Genomic DNA, 14,090 nt, shown 5'->3' on the forward strand with positions numbered 1-14,090 from the left:
CTTTTAAAACTACATACGAAACTGCAGCGTGTCTCTTGAACAAATAAAGGAAACATGAAAGAGGTCTGCTGAAGTCTATAGAAATGTTTTAACTCACTTAAGAGTTTTATTTATCCCTTTCGCTGACAACTGTTCTCATTCTTCTCTTGTTACAACGCAAGAATGAGGCAGTGGTGAAGCAGCTTTGGAATATGAGAAAGATTAAGGATGAGAAGAAGTCATTTGGCCCTCTTGGCCTGTTTTGTAGTCAGGTAGTTAACTAAACCTTTAACTGATTTTCTTTTAACCTGACTAGTTAAAGGAAAACCAAATTATCAGCTTCAACAACATGGCTGGGTAGCTTCTCTCCTGTTGTGTGTGTTAAATACACGTCTATGGAGTTTTCACTTGTGTCCACTGGTCTGTGTTTCACTGTTCTGTGTGAGGAAGTCCTCTGGACTGAGTGTTTTGCTGCCTTTGAGAATTCTGAACACTTGTATCAGGTCCCCTCATAACCCTTTCTGTATTTGTCTCACATCTCCTAGGCCCCAGCTTATCTTTTGGAGATAAATGTTGGTGTCAGAGTGTCAGCTTGAACACTTTTAGTACTGACCTACAGCAGGGGAGTCCATCACTGTTCCTGGAGACTGCTGTGTTCAGGTTTTTATTCTAGCCAAGTGACATAGCTAGTCTCATTATTTCACTAGCAGGATAATTATTAATACTTCTAATCAGACTTGGAGGTCTTTTATACAGCAGGTAACTGTAGTTCTATTGAGGTGCATTTTTGCAGTGATTAACTGCAAAACGCCTTAAGAAAAATCCTTTATATCGTCTAATTGAGAGAATAATAAGGACAATTGTTTAATTGGATATTTGGGTTGGACCAAAAACCACAAGACACAAGCCTCTTCAGGACTGTGCCATCCCCCGGTCGAAAACTGTTTGAGTATGAAGTACAGTAAGGGCTTCATACTGGTTCTGGGAATTATTTTTATTTGCTGTAGATAGCCCCCATCATAGGAGGATTCCTTGAGAGCTCTGTCCATAAAAGTTGCATTCTTCCTGATCCCCAGCGGGGTTGCTATGCCAACACTCCCGTGGCGATAACGGCGCACTGTGTGGAAGGGAAACAATCGAGCCCTCTCAGGGCTCATGTGTAAGAATGTTGGTGAAAACTGCTTCTTCAAGTTAAATCTGGGCTCGGGGTTGGGTGGCACAGAGTCAAGCCAGCAAGCCTACTGTGGTGGGCTGCTTCCCAATGGCAAAGAAGCCAAAAACTCCTTTCACTAAGACAGCTGACAATGGCGTATTCATGTTTCCAAACCCCAGAGGCAGAGATGAAGATAAATGTCCTGGAGTCTGTCCACTCACGGTCCAGCATGTAAAATCCATCGGAGTCCCATTGTACCAAAGCCGGCTGCTGTCTGCAGCTGTTTCTGCTATTATATCTGTCACCCGGCTCAGATTGTGAAGAAGTCTTTTCCTTGCATTAACCCTGCTAGGTCATCTCTTCTACAGCATTCAGACTCCCACTAAGGTTAATGCGTCTTTAATGCATACAGTAGAGTATGTCCTTGGACTGGGGGAGGAAACCCACCCAAACCTGGGGAAAACACACAATCTCCACACAGACAGCACCCCAGAGCCCCAGAGTCACCCCACTCAGAAGTCGCTGAAGTAAATCTTTCTAATGGTCCATTGCATTTTATCACCATAGCTGAAAAACCTTGTTGCTGTACTAATCCTTTAAGTGCTTCTCATAAAAATAGGTGAACACCTATTTGGACTCAATCTATAAAAGTAAAAGTAACATGATTATTAGTGTATAAAAGTATTGCTGCTCTAGTTTACTAGGGTAAGTGCCATGAAGCAGACAGTTCAGTTGCAAACTATATGGGGAATGCAACACTGGATCAGGAAATGCTTAAAAAAACATATCACTGCATGAGTGCTTTAATGGTCACCCTTAATGGGTATTTCACAAATAAATGATGACACGTATCTGGTGTTTTAACTTGCAATATACATTTGTCCACATAGTGCATTGTGCAATATGTACCTAGTGCAAACTTGCTGGTTGTAAATCAGAAGGAAATCTGGTTGGGTATGATAATCTTGGCATTGAAATACCTGAGTTTGCTGATATAAAAGGAGGAAGTTAATGTCGATGTGTTTAAGAGAGGTGAAACTCCAGTCTACTGAAAATTTCACGCCTGACTTGGAGCAAAAACCAGACTTGTTAAATTTGAAACTGCAGTACTGCCCTGCTGTTGGCAAGATCGTGTTTCTCATGTGGAATATGTGCTGCAATAATTACAGAAAAGAAAAATAGCATTCCAAGAGCACATGATTGTATTTCAAGTTTCTAATGAAATACCCAGTGTCTCCTTTTTTGTATTCCTGAAAGGACACGAAACAACAGTACTAATCTCCAGCAGTAAATCTTTTCATATAAGCTGCCTTTCGGGAGTAGTAGGTTCCATAAAAAATACAGATAATTTGAGAAAAATCATCTTAACTTTGAACTGATCATCTTTAATTTGACAAACAGATATACTCTATTTAAGAACAGGGCATAAAGACAAGGTTATATTGCAAAGATTGATGGAGTGAAGGAGCATCAAGCATTCCTGGACTTTTTAAGGTTCTCACAGGAATGGTGTAAGTCTTAGAACAAAAGACTCATTATCAACCTCAGGAAAGTTCATAGCACTGACAATCCCAGGAGAGTCTGCAGAGCAGCGGTCTGTGTCCCTGGAAGCAAAGATTCCTGTTTTCATAGAATGGTTTAAATAGTCAAAGAGTAGAGACTCTGTGACTGTAAACTCCAGTTTCTTTACATCATCTCTTCATTCCTGCAGGCTGTTTCTGCACGTGTACCTCAAGATCATCTGATGCTGTTTCTTCCTTGCCTGCTGTCAAAGCTAAATATTCAGACAGAACTGGCCTCTGGTGTTCTAAGGTCAGGTAGGGGGAAGCAATTTAGTGCTGCACCGTGTTCTGAAGCTCATTGTAGAGGTACTGAACACTTAGACATTGAAATAACACCTGATTGATTTTAGTTCTCTCTTGTGAAATGAATCAACTACTGAACTAAGAAAAGGCCCAACACACACAATCCTGCAAAGGAGTATCTTGCAGGTCCACACATAAACAGATGTACGGGTGTCTTTTCCTTATGAATTAAGATGCCCAGATGCACTGAGGGATAACGTATAATAATCTACATATGGCAGTATGTTTGTATACCTCTAGACTCCCTTCAGTTTACGGAAAGTCAGCATAAAGGAGAACTTGTTTCATACTCCCCTTTCATGATGGTACACCAAACATGTAGAAGGCACAGGAAATCCCCATCCTTAAGGAATTGTGTTCAAGAAGTGCAGTCCTTTGTGTTCCTAGATTTTTTCAAGTACCCGCTGAAAGTTGGGGAATTCTACAATTCCTGTCTTGGAATCTAATCATATGGTCAGCTCCTTAAGAGGGGCCAGCTTCCCGACAATTTCAAATGCTTTACATGTCTTTCTGAAAGGTTTTCAAAGAATTAAAACCAGATTTCTGAGCAGTATGTGGAGACAGCAAAGCAAGAGTCAAAATTTCCCCTTCCCATCCATTCCAAACAGTTCAAGATGTCACAATTAACACCACACAGCAATTACAGTGACACCAGAGGTCTTCCAGCCTTGAGAGCTAACAGCATACCGTACGTGTAGACTTTCAGTGTGAGCAATTTACAGTAGACCAGATTCCATCATCGCTTTGGAATACGTCCAGGAAAGAGCAACAAGAGACATTCTGGAGCTGCAGGGACTTTCCTAGATTGACAGACTAAAGAAACTGAAGCTTTTAGTCTTGATCAGAAGATTGATAAATATCAGTGAAACATTGCTAAAGAAAAAACGAACAGTGAAACACACACCAGAGTACGCAAGTGGAAACTATTTGATAATGGAATTAAAACTGAAAACAGGACGCACTGCTCTACCCTCAGGGTTGTGGAAGTATGGAGCAAACCGTTATAAACTTAGTGTGGTGCTAAAGTGTTAGAAATAGGGCTTACAGAGAGAAAGGTGCCTGGAAAGTTCTCAAGTGGCAGCTGATGTTAGTATAATAAGCTGCAGAGGCCCCAGCCTCAGTACTAAATTCAGGCTCATTAAAGGACAAGAGAGGCAGAGACAGGTTGAACTGAGCCCTGCCATCCCAGGACAATGCAGTGGGCTGTGAGGAGAGGGACCTCACAGACAGCCCTGATGTCATAGTGCCCGCCTCAATTAGGAGCCCCGATTCAGGGGTCGGAGGTGATGAGGGGGTTGTTTTCGGTTTCTTCCACCAGGCTCGGCAATGTGCCCTCCGAACAAAGAGCTCCCAAGCGTGCAGCGGAGACGGCCCAGCGAGCGAGAGAGTTACGTGTCTCACGTGCGGAGCTCGGTTTGTGAGCGTCCAGTATGTGGCAGTTCAGGCACAATTAAGGATAAAAGCAGGGGAACTCAAGTTTGTGATTGTTGAACTGTTTTAGATTTTGTATACAAGCTTTGCCGCATCAATTGAAATAACTGTTAAGGTGAAACTCAATCAACGTTTGGCACATTCATTTTTGTACTATGTTTGCTGTCTTGTGCAGATCTCAGTTTATCCACATTACCATGCATTTGCTTGACTGTGATTTTCCATGATTTGATTGTGCATTAGCACATTTGTACCATTATTTCACTGTGCATTACTACACTGCAAGCCACTTTTAGAATGATGTTCTGCAGTATGTATTAGAAAAAGGGTCCAGTATTTGTTACTGACTTCTCCCTTGCATGCTTTGCAACTTAATGATTTAAAAAACGTTACGATGTAAGGTGATGTATTTCTGGACTGGGTTGTCCAGGACTAAGTTTCCATTGTAACAGTTTAAACACCATTTTATAAATTGAATATATAAATATCATATTTAAAGTGTGGCAGATATGACCGCCCATAAACATGCCTTTGAAATCTGACCATAGTCCGAGACACACTCCTAGCCATAATCTAGCAATCTCCAAAATTGTGCAGTTTGCAATAATCAAGTGTCAAGCTTTTTCACAGATACAGGAACAACACATACACCTTATCTCAGTAAGTTGTTTTGAATAAAACGGCACTTAATTTGATTCAATGTTCATTCAATAATTCAATACAGAAACAGCTCACTTGAGTTGTAACATGACAACCTGATACATCAGGTGCTGGTTCATAAGTTTCTTTCTGGATTTTCCTTAAGTCTGTGTTCTTTGTGTTCCAAGTGTGACGACCTCATCATAACTTGAAATGTTTCGCCAATGGGCCCTGCTTTTGGTCACTGGTTTCAGCAGGGCTGTGTTATCCTGTGCCAGGAAGGAGTGGAAGAGAATGAACAGAAAAGAACCAGAAAGGTCTTTTGTGTCTGTGAGGAGCTCCCGGAGGTGGTCTGGTGGAGTCTTAGGAAAGGATTTGAAATGGACGTCTTTTCAAATAAGCCAGTAACAAGGCAGAAAGCAGGCAGGACTGCACGGCCACAGCTAGAGAGAGAGAGGAATGGAGCCGGGCTTGCAGAGATAAGAGACCTTTCCTGCAATACAGGAGGGCTGCAATGCTGGAAAACGGGAAAAACGGGAAAAAGAAAATGATGGGAACAAGAAAATGAACTTGGGAGCTTCGCACTTGAGGAATCACAATCCTCACATTCTGTTCAGCCTACAAGTGGGCACGGCATTTAGCAAAAAGTAAAAGAGGATTTTTTGGGTTGAGAGCTAATTTCTTCTGTTTCTCCGTGTGTGTGTGTGGTGGGGGGGGGTATAGTTTATTGGTCAAAGTGAAACACAAAGTTACACATATCTTGGGACCACACAGAACCCTCACCCAGGTGTGAAACGAAGGTCAAGAGGAGATAAAACACTCCTATCGCTGTACACAGACACTTGACACCTCACAGGCACTGTGTGGTCTGAGGGCCCTGAATTCTTTCTGCTGTTTTTCCAATATATTATGCTGCAAAGGAGGACTGTAGTAACAAGCTCTGGATTTTTTTAAAGAGTAACTGACAAGCCTTTCAACTGCTGGCTTTTGTTCACACATAACCTTAAAACATCATAGAAAAAAACACAAGGCATGGCTTGGCACAAAGCAGTTGGATTTCTGTCTCATTCTTTTATTATTATTATTATTTTTAATAGCGTTTGAAGTTAGGACTTTCCTTTTAACCCAGGCCACAAGCCTCTCTCTTCACGAGTTTTTGAACGACATCAATGAAAACAACAGACGGAAGCAGTCATTGCTGGGGCTGTGTTGGCAGTCACTGAATCTTCCTGCTCCCAACCACATGGGCCCCACTTGGTCAGCAACAACATATTACCCTGTAGCATGGAGAACAATGTTTCATCATTCTACCCGTCTTTTTCACAGCTCTTTCGATTATCCACTGACTGAGCAGCTTCTGGAAACTCCTGCTCCAGTCAACTGGACACAGGCCACCTGTCAGAGGTTGTTTCCTGTGGGTAAAGACGTGCCAAGAGATGAATCTGCTTTGCTGAAAAAGATAGACAAGTTAAGTCTAAGTTAGTTAGTTAGTCAGCTGTCAAGTTCATGAAGGTCCCTGCTGTCAGCAAGGAAGCTGCTATTCCAATTGACCACAATGCCATTAGTTTGCAACTATTCTTATGTCCTAAATAAAATATAAATTCAAAGTCATTGTAACACCTAGTCTTTATTATTCTGGTTAGGTAGCAAGGTCAATCAAAATGTTATAATTGGTCCATAGGAGCTATTTCAAGTCCTTTGTCTCTAACCAGGATGAACTTGTATTTGTAACAAAAGCTTCCAGCACTCAGAACAGGGAGTTGAATTAAATTCATAAGATTTGCCCTGTTTTGTTGGGGTATCGGTTCTGGTGGGACAGAGGTTCAGATTCTGTTTGGGACGCTGGAGTTGGGCGGTGGGGCAAGGTACTTTTCTCAGAATGCTATCAGAAATGTCCTTCTGCATACATACAGTAGTACTCCCCTGGTCTTCGGTGTTAAATTGTTCTCCAATGACAATTATTCAATTAAATAAAAGATGTTTAAAAATCTGATAATGTTGCATTGTTGTAATTTGGAGGCCATACTAAATCGCCAGTAATACTCCACCAGAACATTTGTTATAACAAGATGTGGAACTGGTAAATAGCTGAGACACTACTGTAGGTGCAGCAAACCAGTGAAAACAAAGTTCTGCTTGAAAAGCAACCTGAGTACTTCAGGCTCTGCTCACACAAAGGATCTGAGAACACTAATCTCTTGAAACATTTTCTTTTAGAACTTAAAAACCTGTCCTCTCTGTGTATCAGTCTCAGGCCATCATTTATTATTATATGAAGACAGAAATATATTGCAAAAGAAGTCATGACATTGAGTATTTTTTGAACCTGTCATGTGCTAATTACATCCTAGGCACTTCAGTTGTATTCAGGTGATGACATAAGGCATCATATATCTTTGCACTGTATTGTTTCAGGTGACACTTCGTGTAATTAAATCAGCCCTCTCCAGTCCATTTAATCTGTCCGCCTTGTGCAGCAACATTTCAAATGACACATAAAGGGGTCTGGAAACTGGCTATACAGCCCCAGATTCTGAAGATGACCCTTTTCTGAGCAAGTGTCCTGCTTAAATCTCTGTCCTCCCTGCAGCTGCTCAAACAAGATCAGAAACAGCAAAGGCAGAAGTTTGTGTGGGTTATCGTTGGAGGGTGGGTCTGGACTCCATCCTGACAGTTGCTAAGGCAGAACAAACAATAGGAGTCTTTGCAAGCCATTTACCCTGGGAATGTGCAGCTACACATGCAAGAGCCCTGCCAAACTACAAATGTGCCATGCCACGCAGAGCAATGTGTACGTGACACAACACCAAGCAGAAAACTGAGCAGACCCAACCGCCCCAAATACAGCCGCGTTTGTTCATGCAGATGACCAGACACATACACTTAGCTACTAGCCACAGTATGTAGGCGGAAACTATATTTTTGGTTTAATTTCCCCGTGGGGCATACAAATGTTGAGAGGGAATAATGTGTTAGGGTTTTTCAGAGATTTAGCTGTCGTTCATTAGTTGTAATAAGTTAAAGTCAGCAAAAATTGACTAAACGAAGTGAGATAGTCATTACGACAGGAATAACTCTGCTTGACACAGAAGGGTTAACACAAACTGAGCTAGACCAGTGAACGGCCTCTGCTGGTGAGGTACTTCACTTAAGCAGAGTTCTGATATTCTCAACAAGGAAGGGGCAGTGGAGGTGCTATAGGAAAGTTGGACTACAGTGTCGGGAGAGCTCGCTCTCTGTAATGTAGCAGGGGATCTGCGTCTGTGTAAATGTAGAAATGGAACATGTCAACAGCTGCTGAGGGTTCTGCTGGCTTCTCTCTCTCTTGTGATGAGCTCCTCAGCAGCCAAGTCAAATATTTTGGCGTTTCTGTGGAATGACTCAGAGATCCCTGGCTGCTTCGACAGTGTTGACAGCACTTCCGCCCCACGGTAGCAGACAATCAGGACCCAGCTGCCCAGTCAGGCCCCTCAGTGCAGGATAAAACTTCACTTAAATTTCTCTGAGATCCCCAACAAGGATTGAGGTCTTGGTAGGCCTGGACTGCCTTATGCGACACGCATGGCTAACCTCACACATCACCAAAGGTGCTAACTGGGAGAAGTCCCCATCACTGTCAGACACAGCACAGGTTTCCCCTGCAGCAATACCTTACTCTCAGCTCCACCAGTTTGTTTTGAGCCATTCAGTTGATTGCAATGCTATTTTGGAGACCATTATGGGCTCCCTTGCTGTTTATTTCTATTGTGCATTTCACTCTACTCTTCTGCAGATTTTCTCACACTCCTTCTCCGACAGCAGTCCATGCAAACAATGCGATGGTTATTTATTTCTTCCCTGAAAGTGGGTGGACAAGTAAGTTACTGCACATGCAATCAAAGCATTTCTTGATTAATCTCTTGTTTGTCTTAACGGTTTTGTTTCGACTCGGGGGTGATCTTCTCAGTGAATAACACAGACCCCAAGCTGGACGTAGCTTTTATTACAGTGTTGCACTGTTGGCGAGTCGAGTGGGGGGGGGGCAGAGGGGAGTAGACTCTTACATATGCACAGACATCTTTTGAACTCAAGTCAGCCACTCAGCCTGATGGAGGGGGGAGGACCAGGCAGAAAAGGAGCCTGTCTGCTAAAGGAACTTGGGCACGTGTTTGAATACACTCACATTAACAGGCAGTCCATGTGTTGTACTGAGAGACGGGTCTCATGCAGCTGCCTGTCTGAACGGACAGGCCCATCTGCTCAAGCTGATCTTCCAAATCCTGAGTGACTCATGGAAGTCTTGGAAAGCGTTGAATTGCTTCCACAAAATGCATAACAGTTTGTGATCGCTCTTCTTTATTTAGGCCTTAGTACACCGTAGACATTTAAGTAACTTATAAATTCCATGTGTGTTATAGCTGGAGCCAAAAGTCTCTGTCTAGTAAATAGCCAAAGGCTATGACATACAGATGTATAATGAAACAAGTCGCATGACATTTTGTTTGAGTTTTTTGCTAAAATAACACCAAAAAAATTAAAAGAAGCAACTTAATTCGGTCATTTCATTGCACTTTATAGAACGCTTGTTTATGAGAGTGCATGTTAAAATTTAATTATGATGCACTTAAGCATCTGTCTGAATTTCAAAAGAAAAGAAACTGTAACAGGGCCAAGCTAAGAACTTTCCAAGCTTTTCACTTCAGTGCAAGGTCTGGTCCAGATAAAATAGCTGTAATATCTCTTTCTTCCACATCTGTCACTGTCATCTGCTGTAAAGTGAAACACCACGCAGAAATGAGGGCCTTTCACACTGTAAACTCTGAAAATCACCCTGTTGAGTGCTCATATGCAACACATCACTCCTATATTCCTGTCTGATGAGGTACTTGGTTCAACACAACAGCCCAGTCCAAACGTGAAACTGGCTGGGAGACCCTCAGCTGTCCGCTGCCTCTTTTGAACTGTGGCTTAATCACATCAGTGTGCACTGCAGGTTCGTCACAGACTGCCCTAAGCTTCCCCAGCAGACATAGTTACTATTCCTAGTTACAATCAAGGCTGACAATGGGCTATAGTTCTTGCCTCCACTGTCTGGCAGACTAACAGTGACAGAATGCAAAACCAGCAGATGTTTTTCTGCCTTCTGCTCTTTTTGGGCCATGCTGTTGTGAATGTCTCCAATGTCCATACGCAAGGGCGAACCCCGAGTGAGAGCTTGCCTCGCTACCCCATAGCTCAAGTTCAACGGGACGACAAGAATGGGGGATACGTGCCACAATACCAGGCCACGTCCTTACAGGGGGTCTGGGCATGCGTTTGCGTGCATGCACCGATTCAGATGTCAGACACAGCTGCTGCTGCATTTGGCCCATTCCAACAAATCTTGGCAAAGAGGTATATGACCTCTTTCATGGAGCATGGCTACACGGTTGCAGTAAATGTCAAACAAACGTTGATCCAAAACCTGAAACTGTGCAAACAGAAGTCACACTTAGACAGGATGTGGTGATGTTATTTTGATTGTTGCTGCTCTCAGCTACCTTTACCTGACGCTGACTGTGTTACATCTGTGCACTCTTTTCCTGTGTTGTGTCTGCTTTGCATTAACCAGCACTGCTCAAGACCTTGCACAGAAAAAAACCTCTTCCTGTTTTCACAGTAAGTACATTTACAAGGGCAGAGACATTGCATGCAAGATAAAATATATACACATTTGGTGTGTGAGATTTTTAAAAATCTAGCTAATGTCCTAAACTTGAAAGAACATCAGTAGCATCAACCATATGGAAAATAAATTCTCACATAAAGACTTAACTGACTTTTCCACCAACAGTGTGTGTTTGAACAGTTATTAACTCACTGTCTAGTTTTGTTTTTCACCATGCATTAATTTTCAGTAATAAGACATTATTTCTTACATTAATCACTGGTTCCATGTAACAGTTGTTCTGTATAAGTGAAGTGAAACCATGAAAGTTTGAGTAATGCATGTTTAATAGTCCATTCCTGCATGGTCTGTGTTCTTGAGCTCCAATAACAAATTATGGAGCTCAGAACAAACCTTGCACAAGTTTCTAATGTATATGCATATAGACCAAAGTGTTAGCTTTGGCTGGGTTTCAAGAAGGTGAGATTTTAAGTAATTAGAGGTTGTTAGTCCCAGAGTGGGCTGCCTAACAAATGATTGTCTGTTCAGTGCTTACAGTGCTGCAGCCTCCTGTCAACTTAGACGAAGGGCTAAACACAGCCAGCCAAAGCAGAAGCTGATTGATTGCTGCGAGCACACTGCAGTTCAGGGCTTAATTGCTTGCAGTGTCAACACAAAAACGCAGGTCGAGGGAAAGCAACAACAGAAGTACAACTGAGGAAAAAAACAAAATAAAAGTTGAGCTCCATCCGTTATCAGATAAAATTGTCCTACTAAGGATCACAGCAATCCAAATCCTATCCTATGCACAATGACACAAGGCAGGACAACACCCTGGACAGGACACTAGTCCATCGCAGGACACAATTTAGACAGTTTAGAGCTACCGATTAATCTTGCCAGCATCTCTCTGGGAGGTGAGGAAACCAGGAGAAAACCCAAAAGGACACAGGGAGAACATGCAAAGTCCACAGAGTGGACCTGTCTGTAATCAAACTGCAAGCCCAGGAGCTGTGAGGCAGCAGGACTAACAGCCATGCCACCATGCAGTCTGAAAATAAAACTATAATATAAAAAGTACAGCAAGACAAGAAACCCTCAAAGGTATTTCCTCACTTGCTGAATACTAATATCATTGCATTCGGTCAAGGCTTATGCTAGGCACAGTACTGTGAGGATGTATATTGAGATTGCTGTCAAGGGAACTACTCTGTAGGCATCGGAAAGACATTGTATTCAAAGTCTCCAAATGAATTGCTTTACAAAAACTGTGTAGCTTGAACCCAGCATCTCAAGATCTCTCAGAGGGTTAAAAAGCTTTTGTTCTTCTTCAGACCTTGAAATATTTCCCATTGTGTGAGAAGGGTTATATCACCTGAGGCTGCAACCACAGTGACATTCATCAACGCACATAGCCACTGAAGCCCGCCTTTCTAAATGCTGCAGTTGCTTGCTCTTGTTCACAAATTGTACTCTTGACGTTGTACACTGTGATATAATATTAAAAAAAGAAAGACAAGAAATCCCCAAAGGTATCTTCTCATTTACAAAATACTATTTTTTTGCACTCAGTAAAAACTTTTGCTAAATGCATTTCTCTGAAGCTTCATATTGGAACTGTTGTCAAGGAATCTCTTAAGAGGCAGTGTGATTTGAAACTATGTTATTGCACTAATGCTTTCCAATAGTGCACAAAATCTCAGTCTGGTGTCAGTGAAAAGGTGGCATACGAAATAATGTATTTCTTGTTATATTTCTCATAGTTTTGATATTTGTTAAGTATTTATCTTACTAGAGTGAAAGAGTCAATGAAATTCATTGTTTTCTGATTTTGCATGCAGTGGACCTCAGGAGAAGTGGGAAACTCTTTGCAGATGATGGTCTTGCTGTCAATAAATAAAATGTAAACAAAATGCAAACTCACATCCAAGAAGAAATCCAGCACTACTTTTTTCACACCTTTATACTTGGGGAAATTGCTCCTCCTGAGTGGCCTAAGGCACAGCAAGGTGTCATCTAACACCTGAGGCCCTGCAAAACAGCAAAAACATTTTTATTTTAAATAAAACATAGTTACAGGACTCTGCTTAGCTGTTATTCACTCTACACAAAATAGATTCTTGAAACTAATTCCTGATGTTGCTATTTTAATACTGGCCAGCTATTATTGCAAATTCCTGGAATTTATAAGGAATTATCCTGGGATTTAGTCAGCAAAAATAAGAAAGGTGCAAATGGCAGGCTGAGGCTCATCTGAAAATCTTTTGCAAAGCTTTTCATTTTTAAAATAAATCAACACTGAGAGGTTACCTTGAAGGCAAATGTTTTGACTGCTTGTCAAAAACCACATTGTTTAATTTTTTTTCTTATTGTAGTACTCTTTTACTATTCTTATAAAAGCTTTAAATTTGAATACCTCATTATTTACTAAAGAAAATTAACCGTCTTATACCCGTATGCAAGTGACTCCTGAACTATTTCACGTGACACGCGAAAGTTTTAAAAAAACAAACACAAAAAGAAAACAAAACATATCTGAAACAAAAATACTATCAGACGTCACTTCAGCACATCATCCCTGTGATTAAATGTTAGTGTTCAGTGATGCGTGAGGTCCAGGTTTGTTCTATGTCTTTCACATGATCAACACTAGACAGGAACATTCCGATCCAGGGAATGTTTGCATGTTTGCTTCCTTTGCCTACAGGGCGATGCTCAGTACGTTGCCTCAGAGCGTGTATTTGGAAAATGCCTCCCAGGGTGTAGTGTGTTTGTGCAGTACACCCTGCGTGTGAAATCATCACGCCCTTGTTCTTAACCTTAGCACACAGCTGTGCCATGCAAAGTTAAGGGAAGCAAACTGTGTGATGGCACAAGTTCAGTTATGAGAGGCAAATGAAGGTCAGGATATGGCATAATAAGCATTGCTATAAATAAAGGTCAAGCCAAGAAACAACAAGTGGTTGAGACATAAAATGCCCTTCCTCAAGCACACTCACTTTCATGAGCCATAAAGACAATTTGTGCACATGTGAGGCTTTGCTAAGTTGGACAATTTTGTAGTAGTTTGTAAAACTTGTACAAAGTGACACGGATATAGCTATGCTAAGTTCTATTTTATATATGCAAAAGTAAATGTGGAATTAAAAATCTGTTTAGATGGTCTGGTTTTGAAATGGTGATAGTAATTAATAATGACAGTGACTGTGTTCTTAAAATACTCCATTCTTCTTTGTAAGAGATACATATACTTTAAATATGCGCTTTTCTGCTGAAACAGCAGTCTAAAGCTGTAAAAGGGCCCGTTTGTAAGAAATGGAGATCTTATTTCTATCTCTATATTTTTTTTCTACTTGATTGCAAGCACGGTATCTATTCCACATAAAAGTGCGCCATA

Source organism: Atractosteus spatula, chromosome 26 (genome assembly GCF_055471065.1).
Source record: "Atractosteus spatula isolate fAtrSpa1 chromosome 26, fAtrSpa1.hap1, whole genome shotgun sequence".
Classification (NCBI taxonomy): Eukaryota; Metazoa; Chordata; class Actinopteri; order Semionotiformes; family Lepisosteidae; genus Atractosteus; species Atractosteus spatula.